Source organism: Neovison vison, chromosome 2 (genome assembly GCF_020171115.1).
Source record: "Neovison vison isolate M4711 chromosome 2, ASM_NN_V1, whole genome shotgun sequence".
NCBI lineage: Eukaryota > Metazoa > Chordata > Mammalia > Carnivora > Mustelidae > Neogale > Neogale vison.
Genome location: NC_058092.1, coordinates 229,027,514 through 229,043,345, shown reverse-complemented (window position 1 = coordinate 229,043,345; position 15,832 = coordinate 229,027,514).

Sequence of the window (15,832 nt, the reverse complement as noted above, 5' to 3'; positions counted from 1 at the left end):
GCGAGATTGGCCTCCTGATCATTCGTTTCCAGTGGAATGTTTCTCATTTGCATGGGTCTGCTTGTCAGCTCTGAAACCCAAAAACTCAGTTTTGTGAAAAAGCACAGTTGAGTAAGCACACATGAAACTAATATATAATCCAAATGCCAGTGTACCAATTTACCATTAGAAATATTCCTACTGAAGGAGCTGGACCCTCAAGTTCACAGGTCAGTGTCTAGTTTACTCTCCTATTTGAAGCTCTTAGCACAGGGCTGGGCTCAGAGTTCATATTCAATAAATATTGAAATTTAGAGAAGGTTGAATGCAAAGCAAATATATATCTCTTTCCTCTGCTCACTTTGCTTTCCACCACAACTACAGCTTAAACACTGAGAGCATTCTTTACTGGCTTTTTTTTTTTTTTTTTTTTAATCCTAGGCAGAAGCAGAAGAGGAAACAGTTTTCTCTGGGATTAATTTAGCTGTTTCTGAGACTTGTACTCCATGAGGGGCTTTGAATGGGTTTGCCTAAAATGGAGCCATAAATCTTGGAGAGCTGGCTGAAAGCAGCTCCTTTGAGCCATTCCGAATAACAGGGAGCTTGTCTGTCTGTGGTGGCTTTTTAATTTTTTTCTTTCTCTGGGACATTTTCTTTCTTGGGACATTAGTTCCCGGGTGCTGTGGACTGAATGTTTGTGTCCTCCCAAATTTGTATGTTGAAACTTATTCCCCTATGTGATGCTATTTGGAGGTGGGTGTTTGGGAAGTGATTAGGTCACGAGGGTAGAACCCTCATGGATGGGGTTCCTACCCTTATAAAAAGGACCCCAGGGAGCTCCCTGCCTATTCTACTCGCACAAAAGGACCCAGCAAGAAGGTGGCTATCTGTGAACCAGGAAGCAGGCTCTCACCAGACACCAGCTCTGCTGGTGCCTTGACCTTGGACTTCCCAGCCACCAGAACAGTGAGAAATAAATTCTTGTTATTTATAGGCTACCCCGTCTCTGGTATTCTATGACAGCCACCTGAATGGATGAAGATACCCGGCCTTCGGGAGTCTGCCCAGATCAGAAGCTTAAGCATGACCCTGGCTTCCTCTTTCTCTCTTACCACCCAGCATTGCCAAGCTTAAGGATTCTGCTACCTCAGTATGCCTTGACTGTGTACATTTGTTCTTTGGTACCACCAAAGAATGGCATGACCCAGGTCACCCTAATCACTTCTGTAGACCCAGGCGATGGCCTCTAATTTTGTCCATGTCCAATTCCTTGCCCACAGGGCAGCCAGAGTGACCTTGTTCAAGTGCAAATGTACCATGTCCTTTCTCTGATTAGGATGATCGCATGGCTCCGGTTGCCCTCTCTATACTCAAGTCCACACTCCTTGGCCTGGTGGACCCAAAACCAGTCTCCCCGTTCTCCGGTGCACACTCCGCGCTCGCCCTGGTGAGCCATATCACACACACAGTTCTCTCGTCTGCACACACTGCTCCTTCCATCTTTTTCGCCACCCCCAGCACCTGTAACTCCCTGTGCCTGGGTAACTCCTCTTCATCTCCGGGTATCCCCTTTGACTCACACTCCTTCACCCTCCTCGTCCGGGTCACATGTCCCTTCTACGTGCCACTGGCACAGTGCCTGGCAAATAACAGTAACAAAAACAGCAGTAATGGTAATGGCTGCCATCTGCTAGGAATTTTCTGCAGGCTAGTTATTGTGTGATGGGCTTTATGCCGATTAGCTCATCTTTGTTGGGGAGGCTGTGATCCCCTTTCGGGAATGAAGAACTTATTCCCACAGATGCTGGGAACACTACAGGAAGATCAATCTCTTTTGTCCTTGGGGGACTGGCTTTGCTGAGGAAGACCGCCTCACGTAAAATCATGTGCGGGAGCACCCTTCATCCAGGGCTTGATCTACGGAGGGGCACAAGGGCCCCACCTTTTGGTCCAACTCCGGGTCGGGATAAAGAGCTCTCCCCTTTGTGGAGCGCTCTCAGGGGTGGCTGCTGCTTTCCTTGGGACTGACTCAGGGCTCAGCTTCTCTCCCCGCCCCCTCTTGCTTCCTGTTCTCCCTTTCAGTGGTATCCCTCTTAAAAGGATTCCCTCAGGTGGCTCCATGATTTAAAGCCTCTTCTTTCAGCTTGGGTCATGATCCTGGGGTCCTGGGATCGAGCCCCGCCTCGGGCTCTCTGCTTTGCAGGGAGCCTGCTTCCCTCCTCTCTCTCTGCCTGCTTGTGATCTGTCAAATAAACAAATTAAAAAAAAAAAAATCTTAAAAAAAAAAAAAAAAGGACTCCCTCAAGAAGCCCAGCTTGCCGACTTCTGTCTCACAGTCTCCTTCGGGGAACCCAACCTAGAATAATCCTCTCACCAGCCCTCTGGGAGGGTATTACTATGACCTCCCCCACTTTACAGATGAAGCAATTAAGGTCTAGAGATGCTACCTAACCTGCTCAGTGTCGCAGAGCTCATGATTTGTGCAGGTGGGATTCAAATGTAGGCGACTGATTCCAGAGCCCATGCTGTTAACCAGCCCATGCCTGGTTAATGGCTTTGTCCTCCTAGTCACCAAGGAAAAATTTTAGAAGGCTACAATTCAGGAACAAAGTTTTGTGCACATAATTTGTCTCAAGGCTGAGGAAACAGGAGCAAGCCCAGGCTGTTATGGCCCATCATGTGAGGCCCCCTGATGTGGGGATGTGCCCGGCTGACTCACAGCACAGGTCACAGACTGTGGACTCTCGCCCAGCTCTGATGGCGAGTTCCAAATCCAAATGTCACGCAGAAGATTTCGGTGTCTGAAAAATCTAATCCATTTCTAATGGAACACATGAGCCGGCATAAGAGAACAGTTAGTTCTCCCCAATCCGTGCAAAACGTTGGACATCCCAAGTCATTTTTTTTTTTTTTGTCCCGGGGATGCTATCAGAGAACGACACATGCAACCATGCACAACTTTACCAGCCAACCCCTCCCAACACAACCCTTCCACTCTGGGCAGCCTCGACCAGGAAACCAAGGCCACCTGGTTGGGAGCTCTGGCCTCTCCCCAATGTCCTGACGGTCCAGTGTATCAGGGAAGAGAAGCCCCAAGCAGGAAGTGTTAGAGCAGAGGGGGAATGGGAGATGTCTAGTTGTGTGATCAAGACCTCAATGATAAGCTCTAGAAATATCCTCTGGTGGAGGGGGAGGGGAAAAAAACCAAGACAGTTGGCCCTTAAACATCATGGGTTTGAACAGCATGGGTCCACGTATACATAGATTTTTTTCAATAGGCACAGTACAGTACTGTATATGTATTTTCTCTGCCTTACGATCTTCTGCACATTTTTCTTTTCTCTACCTTACTTTATTGTAAGACTACCACGTACAACACATGTAACACAGAATATGCATTAATGGACTGTGTATGTTGTCTGTAAGGTTTCTGGTCAACAGTAGGCTATTAGTAGTTAAGTTTTGGGGGGGTCAAAAGTCATAGACAGATTTTCAACTGTGCATGGGAGGTTTGGTGGCCCTGACCCCCATTTTGCTCGAGAGTCAACTGTATGGCTTGGCCGTAGAATTTCAGATTGTAGCACTAACTTCACATCAGTTTGTTATTAAGAGTTAAAGTCTGCCCGCTGAAGTCCAGCTGCTCCCTGCTCTCTGACCCCCTGTGATGGGGACATTCTGTACCAGACATCTGGGCCTTTAATCATAAATTATCCTATTTTGCTCTTTATCTACATATCCCCCCGAAAGGATTGCTGGAGCCATGGAAATGGGAACTCTAGCATTAAAAGCTAAGTTTAAAAAAAATTTTATTTTATTTTTTTAAAGATTATTTATTTATTTATTTGACATAGAGAGAAACAGTAAGAGCAGGAACACAAGCAGGGGGAGTGGAAGAGGGAGAAGCAGGCTTCCTGCTGAGCAGAGAGCCTGATGCAGGACTCGATCCCAGGACTCCGGGATCATGACCTGAGCTGAAGGCAGATGCTTAACGACTGAGCCACCCAGGCGCCCCCCCAAAATTTTATTTTTTAAGTAATTTCTACACCCAACGTGGGTCTTGAGCTTACAACCCCACGACCAGGAGCTGCATGCTCCACTGACTGAGGCAGCCAGGTGCCCCCAAAACTAAATTTTTAAAATATCAGGCGCTGTGTTAAGCGAGTCAGGAGCTGATCTTACTTATTTTGCCCAGCAAACCTAGGAGGCGTTAGCCCATCGCACAGATGAGGAAACAGACTCAAGAGTGAGTAACTGGCCCAAATTCACATGGCTGACCAGTAGGATGAAGCAGGGTTGGAAACCAAGTCTGTCTGATTCCAGGGCCTGTGCTTGACGGGAAGGTTAAACACTCCTTCAATTCTGCTGCTTCTCCACTCTCAGTGAGTCCCAGCCCGCTGAACAGCTGTACTAGGTTGGATACTGTTTCCTCCCCAAAATCCATATCCACCAGGAACCTCAGAATGAGGTCTTACTTTGTAGGTAGAATCAAGTTAAAATGAGGTCATGCTGGGGGTTCCTGGGTGTCTCAGTCTGTTAAGCGTCTGCCTTCGGCTCAGATCATGATTCTAGGGTCCTGGGATCGAGCCCCATGCCAGGCTCTCTGCTCAGCAGGGACTCTGCTTCTTCCTCTGCTTCTCCCCTTGCCCCGCCTCCCTGCTTTGCTCTCTCTTCCTCACACACATACTCTTTCTCTCAAATAAATAAATCAAATCTTTAAAAAAAAATAAAAATAAAGTTAAGACGAGGTCATATTGGATTAGGCAGACGGTAATCCAATGACCAGTATCCTTATAAGAGGAAATTTGGACACAGAGACACACACAGGGAGAGGGCTTGGAGAGGCTAGAGCAGAGATTGGAGTGACTATAGCTATAAGCCAAGGGCTGCCAGCAAACACCAGAGATGCAAGAGGAAGGTCCTCCCCTCGAGTCTTCCAGAGGGAGCCTAGTCCTGCCGAACCTCCATTTCCAGCTTCTAGCCTCTGGGACTGTGAGACAATGAATTTCTGTTGTTTTAAGCCACCCACTCTGGGGCAGGTACTTAAGGTCACACTACGAAACACGTTCAGCGGCCATACCATCCATCTTTGTCACCTGCTCAGAGGTGGCTCCTGTGATCCATAGCGAGAAGCTCCCTTCGGAGCATGAACAACACACGGTGTGACTGATCCCTCATCGAGCACAGCCATGCAGAGAGGAGGCCTGTCCCCGCTGCCTGTGTCCCCACCAGATAAAAATCAACCCTCTTCCTGTTTGAGGAACTATAAATTCCCCAGAAAAGTACTGAACTCCCGGTTCATTTGAAGCAAACCTCTTATATTTGTTTTTATTTTTATTTACTTACATACTTATTTTTACATTTTAATGCCAGTATGGTTAACACACAGTGCCGTGTTAGTTTCAGGTGTATAATACAGTGACTCAACAGCTGTGCGTGTCACTCAGTGCTCAACGCCGTAAGTGTCCTCTTCCTCCCCTTTATCCATTCCCCCCGACCCCCCCCACCTCCCCTATGGTAACCACCTGTTTGCTCTCTATGGTTAAGAGGCTGTTTTTAGTTTGCCTCTCTTTGTGCCTTGTTTGCTTGTTTCTTAAATTCCACTTGTGAATGAATCATATGGTATTTGTTTTTCTCTGACTGACTTATTCCAATCAGCATTATACCCTCTAGATCCATCCATGTCATCGCAAATGGCAAGATTTCATCCTTTTTTATGGCTGAATGGCTAGTATTCCATCGTGTATAATACCCCTTTTTCTTCATCGATTCGTCGATGGATGGACACTTGGTTCACTTCCAGAATTTGGCTATTGTAAATAATGCTGCAATAAACATAGGGCTGCATCTATCTTTTCAAATTTGTCTTTTCACATTCTCTGAATAAATACCCTGTAGTAAAATTGCTGAATCATATGGTAGTCCTGTTTTTAGTTTTTTGAGGAAACTCCATACGGCTTTCCATAGTGGCTACATTGCTTTGCATCCCCTCCCACAGTGCACGAGGATTCCTTTTTCTCCACATCCTTGCCAACACTTGTTGTTTCTTGTGTTTTTTATTTTAGTCATTCTGACAGGTGTGAGTTGATATCTCATTGTTGTTTTGATTTGCGTTTCCCTGATGATCAGTGATGTTGAGCATTTTTTCATGTGTTGTGGGCCATCTGTATGTCTTCTTTGGAAAAATATCTGTTCATGTTTTCTGCCCATTTTTAAAATGGATCATTTGTTTTTGGGTTTTTTGTTTTGTTTTTTGTTTGTTTGTTTGTTTGTTTTGTTTTGCTGTTGAGATGGATAAGTTCTTTCTGTATTTTGGATACTAACCTTTGATCAGATATGTGATTTGCAAATATTTTCTCCCATTCCATAGATTGTCTTTTAATTTTGTTGCTTGTTTCCTCTGCTGTGCAGAAGCTTATATATGTCTTTAAATGATGTGTTTTCCTTCCACCACTCAAAACTCTCCAAATTTTAGGGTCAGTTTTCAGCCATGTCCCCCTGACAAAGAATAAAGGAATCGATAGCTTGTCAAGCCAAAAATCGATAAATAGTGATGGAACTGTAAGAAGACAGTGAAAAATGTCTAGTTCTCCATTTAGTCATCCACTCCAGCGAACATCTGAGGGCCAATCTTTGGGAATATGATGATGAATAAAAGGTAGGCTTGGCTCCTTTTGTGGATGGGACAGTTAAATGATATTACAGTTAAATGATTACAGATAAACAGTTAAATGATATCACAACGTGGTAAATGACATTGCAGCGATAATATATTCTCAGAAAGCAAAAGACGGAGCAATTGATCCAGTTCTGTGAATCTGAGATTTCAGAGAGGAAAGAACATTTGTGTTGAAAAAAAAAAATGTGTTTTAAGTTCGTAATGTATGTGCATGATACAGAACGTAAGAGGTGCCAAAGGATACTGTATTCATTTGTTAAGTTTTTGTAACAAAGTACCACAAATAGGATGGTTTAGAACAATGGAAATCTGTTGTCTCATAGCTGTGGAAATCAGAAATGCAAGATCAAGGTATCTGCAGGGTTTGTACCTTCTAAGGAGTGCAAGGAAAAAACTGTTCCATTCTCCTCTCCTGGCTTCTGATGGTTTGCTGAGAATCACTTCAACCTCTGCATTCTTCTTCACATAGTGTCGTCCCTGTGCACCTGTATGTGTCCAAATTTCCCCTTTATATAAAGACACATGTCATACTGGATTATGGACCCACACTACTCCTGTATGACCTCAATTTAACTAACTTCATCAGCAAAGCCCCTTTTTCCAAATAAGGAAGTTCTGAGATACTGAGGGTTAGGACTGATGTAGGCATTTTATGGGTCATAATTCAATCACAGGTACTCAGGTACTCCATGAAAAACAAACCTCTTTCCTTTGGATGTTTCCATGCCTCTCAGGTTCCTGCTCTGGAAGCAACCAGTGTTCCCAGGTTATTGGACATTCTTGCAGGGGTTTTCCACGCATTTACCAACATATATGTGCACGTGTGTTCCCACTCACAAACACACACCATGCATGGCATCCTCGTTACTCTTTTCACTTAGCACGAACCCTGCAAAAATTTCCATATCCATCTGTACAGATCTTCCTATTCCTTTAAGCGTCTGTACAATGGTTAATTTATTTACACGGTCCCCTATTAACAGGCATTTAGACAGTCCCTGGTCTTCTATTAAAAACAATTCTGCAGTGTATATTCTTGGGCACACGTCATTTTGCATGAACGTACAAATTTATTAATACCTGGATGTGGAAGTGCTTGGTCATCAGACCACTGCATTTTAAAATCTGAGATCTTTTGCCAAATTGCTCTCCAAGGAGGTCAGAGAAGGTCAGCCATGCATCTGGTAAGATGCATCTTGCATCTTACCAGATTTCATTACCTAATATTCTGATCTTGGCTGGGCTGTTATATTCTCCTTGGACTTTTAATTTGCATGTCTATTATTGTGAATGTAACTGAGCATCTTCTCATGTGTTTCAGAGACATTGGGAACGTCTTTTCTTTGAACAGTCTGTACCTATCTTTTGCCCATTTTTCTAGTGGGACTGAGGAGGAATGAGAAGGATTTTTACAGACACAGAAGGAATTTTAGTATATGTGCTGCCGAAGAGAGCACAACACAGAAGGAATTTTAGATGGGCACCAGATAACTGCAAGTACATGAAGATGGGGCTGGCGTTTAAACAGGGCTTGAGGACCCACCCCCTCCCCAGTTATTTGCGAGGTATGGCCCAGGTCCCCCTCCTCTTCCAGTCTAAGCAGTGGCCTGCTCAGAAAACAAGGGGAAGCCCAGAAATTAGATTCTGGGTTTAGAATTAAACATTTGAGCTAGAGGGATGCCTGGGTGGCTCAGTCAGTTGAGCAGCCTACTTGGATTTGGTTCAGGTCATGACCTCAGGGTCATGAGATCGAGCCCCATGTTGGGCTCCCTGCTCAGCGGGGAGTTTGCTTGTCTCCCTCTCCCACTTCCTCCACTAGTGCACGCTCTCAAATCTTAAAAAAAATATTGAGCTTGAACTGGGAAAGCAGTAACCCCTCTTCTGAGCCTGCTGAATCCCAAGGGGGCTGATCTGAGTTTGGTTTGGAGTGGGGGGGGGCAAGCAAGAGGTAGAGCTTGTTGTATAGAGTTAGTAACGGGGTTGGGGAAAAGTGGAAGCTTGAAACAGGTACGTACATCATAAAAATCTAGTCAGAGACCAGGGTTGGAAATCTCTCCCTAGGCCACAACGTGCTTTGGTGGTTTCCTCTTGTCTTTCCTTCACTTGCTAGGGCTGTGCTGCATTCAAATCCAAGTGAACAGGCATTTCTATCTAATTCTATGATTGTCCCGGGAAGTGTGACTGAGTATGGCTGAAGAGTCCTTTTCAGAGCAGAGAAAGGATCAGGTATGCCTTTGGGTTCTCTGCCGCCCTGTGGTTTTTAGTCTGGGGACTAAGAAGATGTTGGTCACACATCCTCTCTCATTCCCAGAAGATGCACGAGCTTGCTTCTAGAGGGTCTATCAAGTCTCGCTGTTCTATCCTTCCACTCTTTGGAGATTTATGGAATGCTTCCTGATAATAACCTCTGAAGTAGCCCCTGTGGGAGGATTCAGACTGGTAAGAGCTCACCTGGGCCTTCCAAGATGGTGTACTCTATTAGGGAAATAACACTACTGTGATGGCTCATTTTATGTGTTAACTTGGCCACAGGGCCCAGATATTTGGTCAAACATTAATATAGATGTTTCTATAAAGATGTTTTCTGGATGGAATTAAGGTTTCATCAGTGAACTCTGAGTAAAGCAGATCACCCTCTACAATGTGGATGGGCCTCATCCAATCAGTTGAAGGCCTTAGAAGAACGAAGATGGATGGCCCCAAGCAAGGAGATCCGCCAGCAGACTGCTTTGGGACTGGGCCTGCAACTCTTCCTTGCATCCCCAGATTGCTGGTGTACCCTGTAGATTTGGGGCTTGTACCTCCACAATCCTGTGAACCCATTCTTTAGAATAAATCTCTCAACACACATCCACGTGTGTCTATCCATACAGATAGTAGATATATAGATATAGATATAGACACGGGCATGTATACACACATATGCATATTCATACACACACACACATGCTTCTATACAACACTTTGTTGGTCTGTTTCTCAGGAGAACTGTAACTAATACAACTACTAGTGACAGTGTTCTAAAGAGGGTATGTGATTTAGCATGGGTTGGGAGAGATGCTGAAGGGAGGGAGGAAATGAGGGCCCCTGCAGTCAGGGAGGCCTTGAGCAGGAACTGGAGACGTGAGCAAGATTCTAAAGCAAGGTCAAGTCTGAATAGGTAGAAAAAGGAGGAATGACCTGTGGGAGGGGGAATAGCAAGAACATGTGTGGACTTAGGGCCAAGCGGGGGCCCAATCCTGGAGACGCAGGTGCTTCCGGCACCAGGTGCCTTCCCCATGGTAGCTGTCACAGTGGCAGCTGGGCACTTGTTAGTAGGAGTGTGTGTTTCATGCCTGTCTCCCTCTTAGGCCATAAACTGGCGTTTCCCCATGCCAACCTAAATCCGTTAACACAAGCCAGTGTCGAAGAAATACTTGCGGAATGAATGAATTCACTTTGTACTCCTATTGAATTATGATCGGTGGCAGGATTAATTCCCTACCTTGTTCCAAAAGCGGACAAGAAATTGGTAATGACGGTTGTAAGAATCACTTTTTTCCCCAATGTGGAAATCATTTGGTTTCATTCCATTTCAAAACACATACTCATAAACAATTCAGACAATGCCAAAAACCAGAAAATGGGAAATCCGTAGTCTTGTTGCCCAGAGACAAGATGGGAAGGAAATAACATCAGGTAACACCGCTTACTGTAAAATGTGGCACATTATTATCACTGCGTCCTTATCAGATCTTTCCTTGGTCTTGAACGAGGACTGTCCTATTAACTGACCACCTACTATTACGTGCTAGGGACTGAATAGGAAGGGAACATAATCAGCCACATGTCACCCTGCCTTCTCTGGGTGATCAGAGAAAGTTCTGTAGCTTTTCCCGACTTCGGTGTTTCTGTGACACTTCTTGGCTGCTGGACACAAGCTCTCTTGCTGACCCTGTGCTTGAATACTTGTTTTTCTTCCCCTTTCCAAGGCTGCGGCAAACAAACCTCTGAGAGCATTTCTGTGAACCTGCCTCCATTTTCTGGAAAATGAGTTGTGAAATTGGAAGAGCCCTTTTTATTTCTTTCCTTCAATCCCTCTGGAAGCTCAGCTTCCTTAGTTTAATGAATCTTTCTTTCTTTCTTTCTTTCTTCCTTCCTTTCTTTCTTTCTTTGTTGTTGTTATTTGTGTTGAAAGATCCCATTAGCTGCCCAGTACAGCAGCTATTCACCCTGACAGGCCAAGCTGGTTTTGTTTTATCATTTTTCACTATCAAAAAGAAGCCTATTCTTGGGAAACTGAGAGGAGTAATTAGCACCATTCCCTTTACTGTTTGAACTTTTTTTTAATGTGAGTAATCTTTAAGTACATATATTTATACATCCTTGTTTAGAAACATGTTTTAAATTTTAAGTCTTGTGTAAATGAAACTTTGCACCCAACAAGCCTTAACCTGGTCTTTCTCTGCATACTTTAGGGTTGTTCTTATAGGCATAGGACAGAGGTTAACCCACTTGTACTGGAGGAAAAACCTGTTTTGATTTGCCAGAATCCCTCTGTGCCCTGGAGTAATTTTACTCATATCCTATGGGTCACCCATGAAGCTATGCCATACAGCTGATTGGCTATAAGAAGCCAAAACGGTCTCGGGAACTGGTGAGGAAGGCCCTCTGGGAAGGCCTGGTGGCCCCCTGGGGGTCCATACAGTACTGCAGGGCCTCAGCTCTTGGCTGGTAAAAGTGCGCTTGAAAGTTGAAAAAAGCATTTGCTAGTTAATGGCAGCCACGGAGCAAATAGCAGGCAGGTCCTAGGGCAAGGGAAGCCAGACTGTGCGTCTGCTGGCTGCCGTCACCAGTCTCATGTGGGAGAGGAGGCCAGCGAGTAGGTTTCTTGTTAATACAAGTATATAAAAGTTTGTTGCTAAATAAAATGTAAAGGGTTTCTTATAAATATAAATATATATATATATGTATATATATATATATATATATATGGCAGAACTAGGCTTTATAGCCAAAAATTTTTAAATGCATTGTTTTCTCTCTAATTATAAAAGCAATTTATATACACTCTATAAACATCAGAAAATACAGAAGTCACAGAAGGAAATAAAAATCTCACAAATGGAGGCATCTGGGAGGCTCAGTCAGTTAAGCTTCCAACTCTTGATTTCAGCTCAGATCAGGATCTCAAGATAATGGGATCGAACCCCACTGGGGCTCTGCACTCAGTGTGGAGTCTGTTTGGGATTCTCTCCCTCTCCCCCTCCCGCCCCTGCTCATACTCATACACACACACACACACACACACACACTCTCTCTCTCTCTCTCTCTCAAAAAAAAAGGGGGGTGCTTGGTGGCTCAGTTGGTTAAGTGTCTGCCTTCAGCTCAGGTCATGATCCCAGAGTAAGGGGATCCCTCCCCAAATGGGGCTCCCTGCTTAGTAGAAAGCCTGCTTCTCCCCCTCCCTCTGCCTGCTGCTCCCCCTGCTTGTGCTCTCTGTCAAATAAATAAATAATATCTTTAAAAAAAAAGGGAAAAAAATTCTCACAAATGGGTGGGAACATTTTAGGAGACAGAATTAAGATTGAAATGGGGAAGAACTTGCTAACAATTAGGAGTGAGCTCCCAATCACTGGAAATATTAACAAAGGCTGGGAAGGGGTTGTGGCGCAGGAGGATGACCAGCCTTTAATAGGGACTTCCTGCTCTGATCTGCTGGCACAGCAGCCTGTCCTCAGCCTGCCAGGTTCCCAACAGCATGTCCCATTGCCCCTGCCCCCACCCCCCCAGAGCAAGGGAGGGCAAAGTGCAGCAGGGCTCTGCCGGGTGGCACCTGCCACCAGACTCGGGCTGGGTCCTGAGGATGGAAGGCCACATCTGTTTAATTTATCCGTTCAATAATTCACAATTCTTTAAACGTTTACTGAGTGGCTACTGTAGGGCAGGCATTACATCAAGCTCTGTGGATTGTTTCGTGAACCACACAAACTCCAGACCAAGTTCCTACGCGACCTTTAAAACGATACAAATAATTTCATCACAACTGTTAGCACCAAGAAGGAACAGTCTTCCTTGTCCAGAAGAAGGGGAAGGTGTCTCCGAGGAAGCCAGTGGAGAGCTGCCCTTGGCTGGGTGAGTAGGACTGAGTTAGCTGAGTGGCAAGGGCATGGGGGTGGGGGGCGTGAGGCTGCGGGGAAGGCCTGTGCTGGGGAAACTTCATGATGTGAGAGGAGGCCTGTGTGGTGGCAGCCCTGGGGTGCAGGGCTCTGGCTGATGAAGGAGGCTGGGCCGGATCAGGAAGGGCCAGGCAGGCCTCTCTAGGGCTGTGTGACCTTATTCCAAGGGCAACAGGAATTTTAAGCAAAGCAGTAACATGATCAGGTTAGAGTTTTTAGGAAATCACTCGGCTGCTGTGTGGAGAATGTCTTGTAGGAAGACAAGATTGGAGGTCAGGAGACTAGTTGAGAGGCTAATGGACATTGAAGTAAGGGAGGTTGTAGAATGGGGATAATGGTCATGAAAAGTAGGTCTGGTTGAATGTGTGACCAAGCGCCCCTGCACGATCATTCAATCCTCGCAAACCCCTGTCAAGTAGGTATCATTATTATTATTTTACAGATAACACTAAGACTCAGAGAGGTTAAGAAACTTGCCCTAGGTCACCCAGCCAGGATTTGGACTTCAGCACTCTGGGTCCAGAGCCTGCTGCATAATACTGGAGAAAAGTGGATAGATTCAAAGTGTACTTGGGAATAATAAGCCACAGAGCTTGGTGATTGGAGGCTCTCTTCCATGATCATAGCCAGATGATCGGTGCCGTTTATTATGGCCAGAACAGCTAACTGCAAGTGACAATTTGTTACAGTTGGAGCTTAATGGGAGAAGAGTTACAGATGAATTAATTTGCACTAGAATAATAATAGCAGCAAACACATGAAGCTTTCTATGTGCCAGGCACTCCCGATCTTCTATGAGGATAATTCACTTAAGCCTCGCAAGAATACTGAAAAGGAGGTATTAGTGTTCTCATCCCTGCTGTGGGGTGAAGGCTTATGAACCTCTCATAATTCCCATGTTGATATCCTGACCCCCAAAGGTGATGGTAACAGTAAATGGGGCCTTTGGGATGTGATTAATTCATGAGGGTGCCTTATAAAAAAAGGCTCCAGAGAGCTCCCCAGCCCTCTTCCAGTGAGAAGACACTGTCCGTGAACCGCGAAAAGGGCTTCCACCAGAAGGAGACCACATAAGCACCTTGATCTTGGACTTCTGGCCTCCAGAACGATGACCAATAAATTTCTGTTGATCATGGGCTACCCGGTGTTCTATTTTGTTACAACAGCTTGAACAGACTAAGACAATCCCTATTTCACAAATGAGAAACAGAGGTGCAGAGAGGCCAAGTGACTTAGCCAAGGTCACACAGTAGAAATTGTCAAAGCTAGGATATAAACCCAGGCAGGCTGGCTACAGGGGGCAGGGGCTTAACCATAAGCCATGCAGTTTCCAGGAACTTTTGTTATAGAATGCTTCCCCCCGACCCAAGGGACCCAAGGCTGGGCTTCACCAACGCAACACATTTCTCCGAGTGAAAGTCCAAGAGCTTGCTTTTGCTTCTGAACGTGGTCTGTGAGACATAAAATTGGCCCTAAGACATTGAAATAGTAAAATCTGGAACTCACGTACCTGCAATGGGTTCACTTGGTATGATTCTCGAATCTGCTCTAAGCTGCTTCTTGCCGGGGCCTGAACTGCTCCAAGGGATTTCTTCTCCAGACATTATTTTCTGAATTGGTTGGGAGGTTGTTTGCAGGAGGATGAGGAATTATTTGATGAGGAGCCCACCAGGAGACTTCTTGGGCTTCTGATGAAATCTTTTCATTATGCAGATGTGGCCTTCTTGGTGCTGAATAAAGCCTTGCTTAATTTGGATGCCTGCAGAATTATATTTGGAGGAATAGCTATTACAGGGAGCTAGTCATTAGGGGGAGAAGCCATTAGTTCTTCAAAAGCACGGGGGTCTTTTTTAATGGAGACTACCACTTTCCTCAAGTCCTACACAGCTCCTCGTGAACTAGACCCTGCAGGGGAGGATGCTCACATGTTTCTACAGATCTTCATAGGAAGCCTTAGACCTGCCCCCCCTCTAAGGTTGCTGTTGGCGGCAGGGGGTGAGGGGGGCCAGACACCCACAGTCCTCGCTCCGTCTCAATGTCACCGACCTCGCCAGCTTTTCTCCCATCTGCCCTCCCTTCCAGTCCCACCACAGGGTCCCACTCTCCCCAAATAATTTCTGTGGCTCCTTCCCACTGGAAATGCCGTCTTTGCTTCTTTTCATCTGGATCTTCTCCATCTCCCCCTTCAGGACCCTGGCAGGGGTCTTCTTAAGACGTCTTCCCCAAGGGGATGCTTCCCTAAGAGTGGCCCATCTTTTGGCTTCGGCTCAGGTCATCATCTCAAGGGTTAGGAGATCGAGCCCAGCCTCAGGCTCTGGGCTCAGTGGGGAGTCTGCTTGAGATTCTCTCCCTCTGCCCTTCCCCCACTTGGGCTTTTTCTTTTACTCTCTAAAATAAGTAAATAAATCTTTAAAAAAAAAAAAAGAGGTCTTACCCCCACTTGCTCCAGGGAACCTCCAGTATTGTCTTACTGTAAACAAATTGTAATTATTTGGTTATGGGCATCTTAAATAGAGAGGTGAGGGATGGACTTCTTTGTCCACAATTTTCTTCCTTCTCCCCACCTGTGGCCCCCTCTGTCTGGCACTGTGCCTGGTGAGCCACAGCCATGCTGAGCAGACATACTTCTTGAGCTCTGTCCCATCCCTCCCCAACCCCCACTAGGACATCTTAGTGAGACTGCCCTGACCACTGTGCTAAGGTGTCCATGTTTTGGATTGCGTGAACCTTGCTTGACTCCCCCAAACATCTGGACTAGATGGATCCCCAGAAGCTAACTCGCAGGCTGTCAGGGAACCTGTGGTGACCTGGGGAAAGGAGGAACTGACCCATCAGGCTCTCCTTTTAGGAAAGGACAGTGAGAAATATGGAAGGGACTGGCAGAAGATAGGAAGGATGTAGCTGGGTGACAAGAGGGGGGACAAGAAGAAGACAGAGATGTCTGCCATTCAAGTACCCAGAAATGGCTTGGCTCCAGGATGCTCTTCAACCCTTACCTCTAAGGGGCCCACTGTGGCCA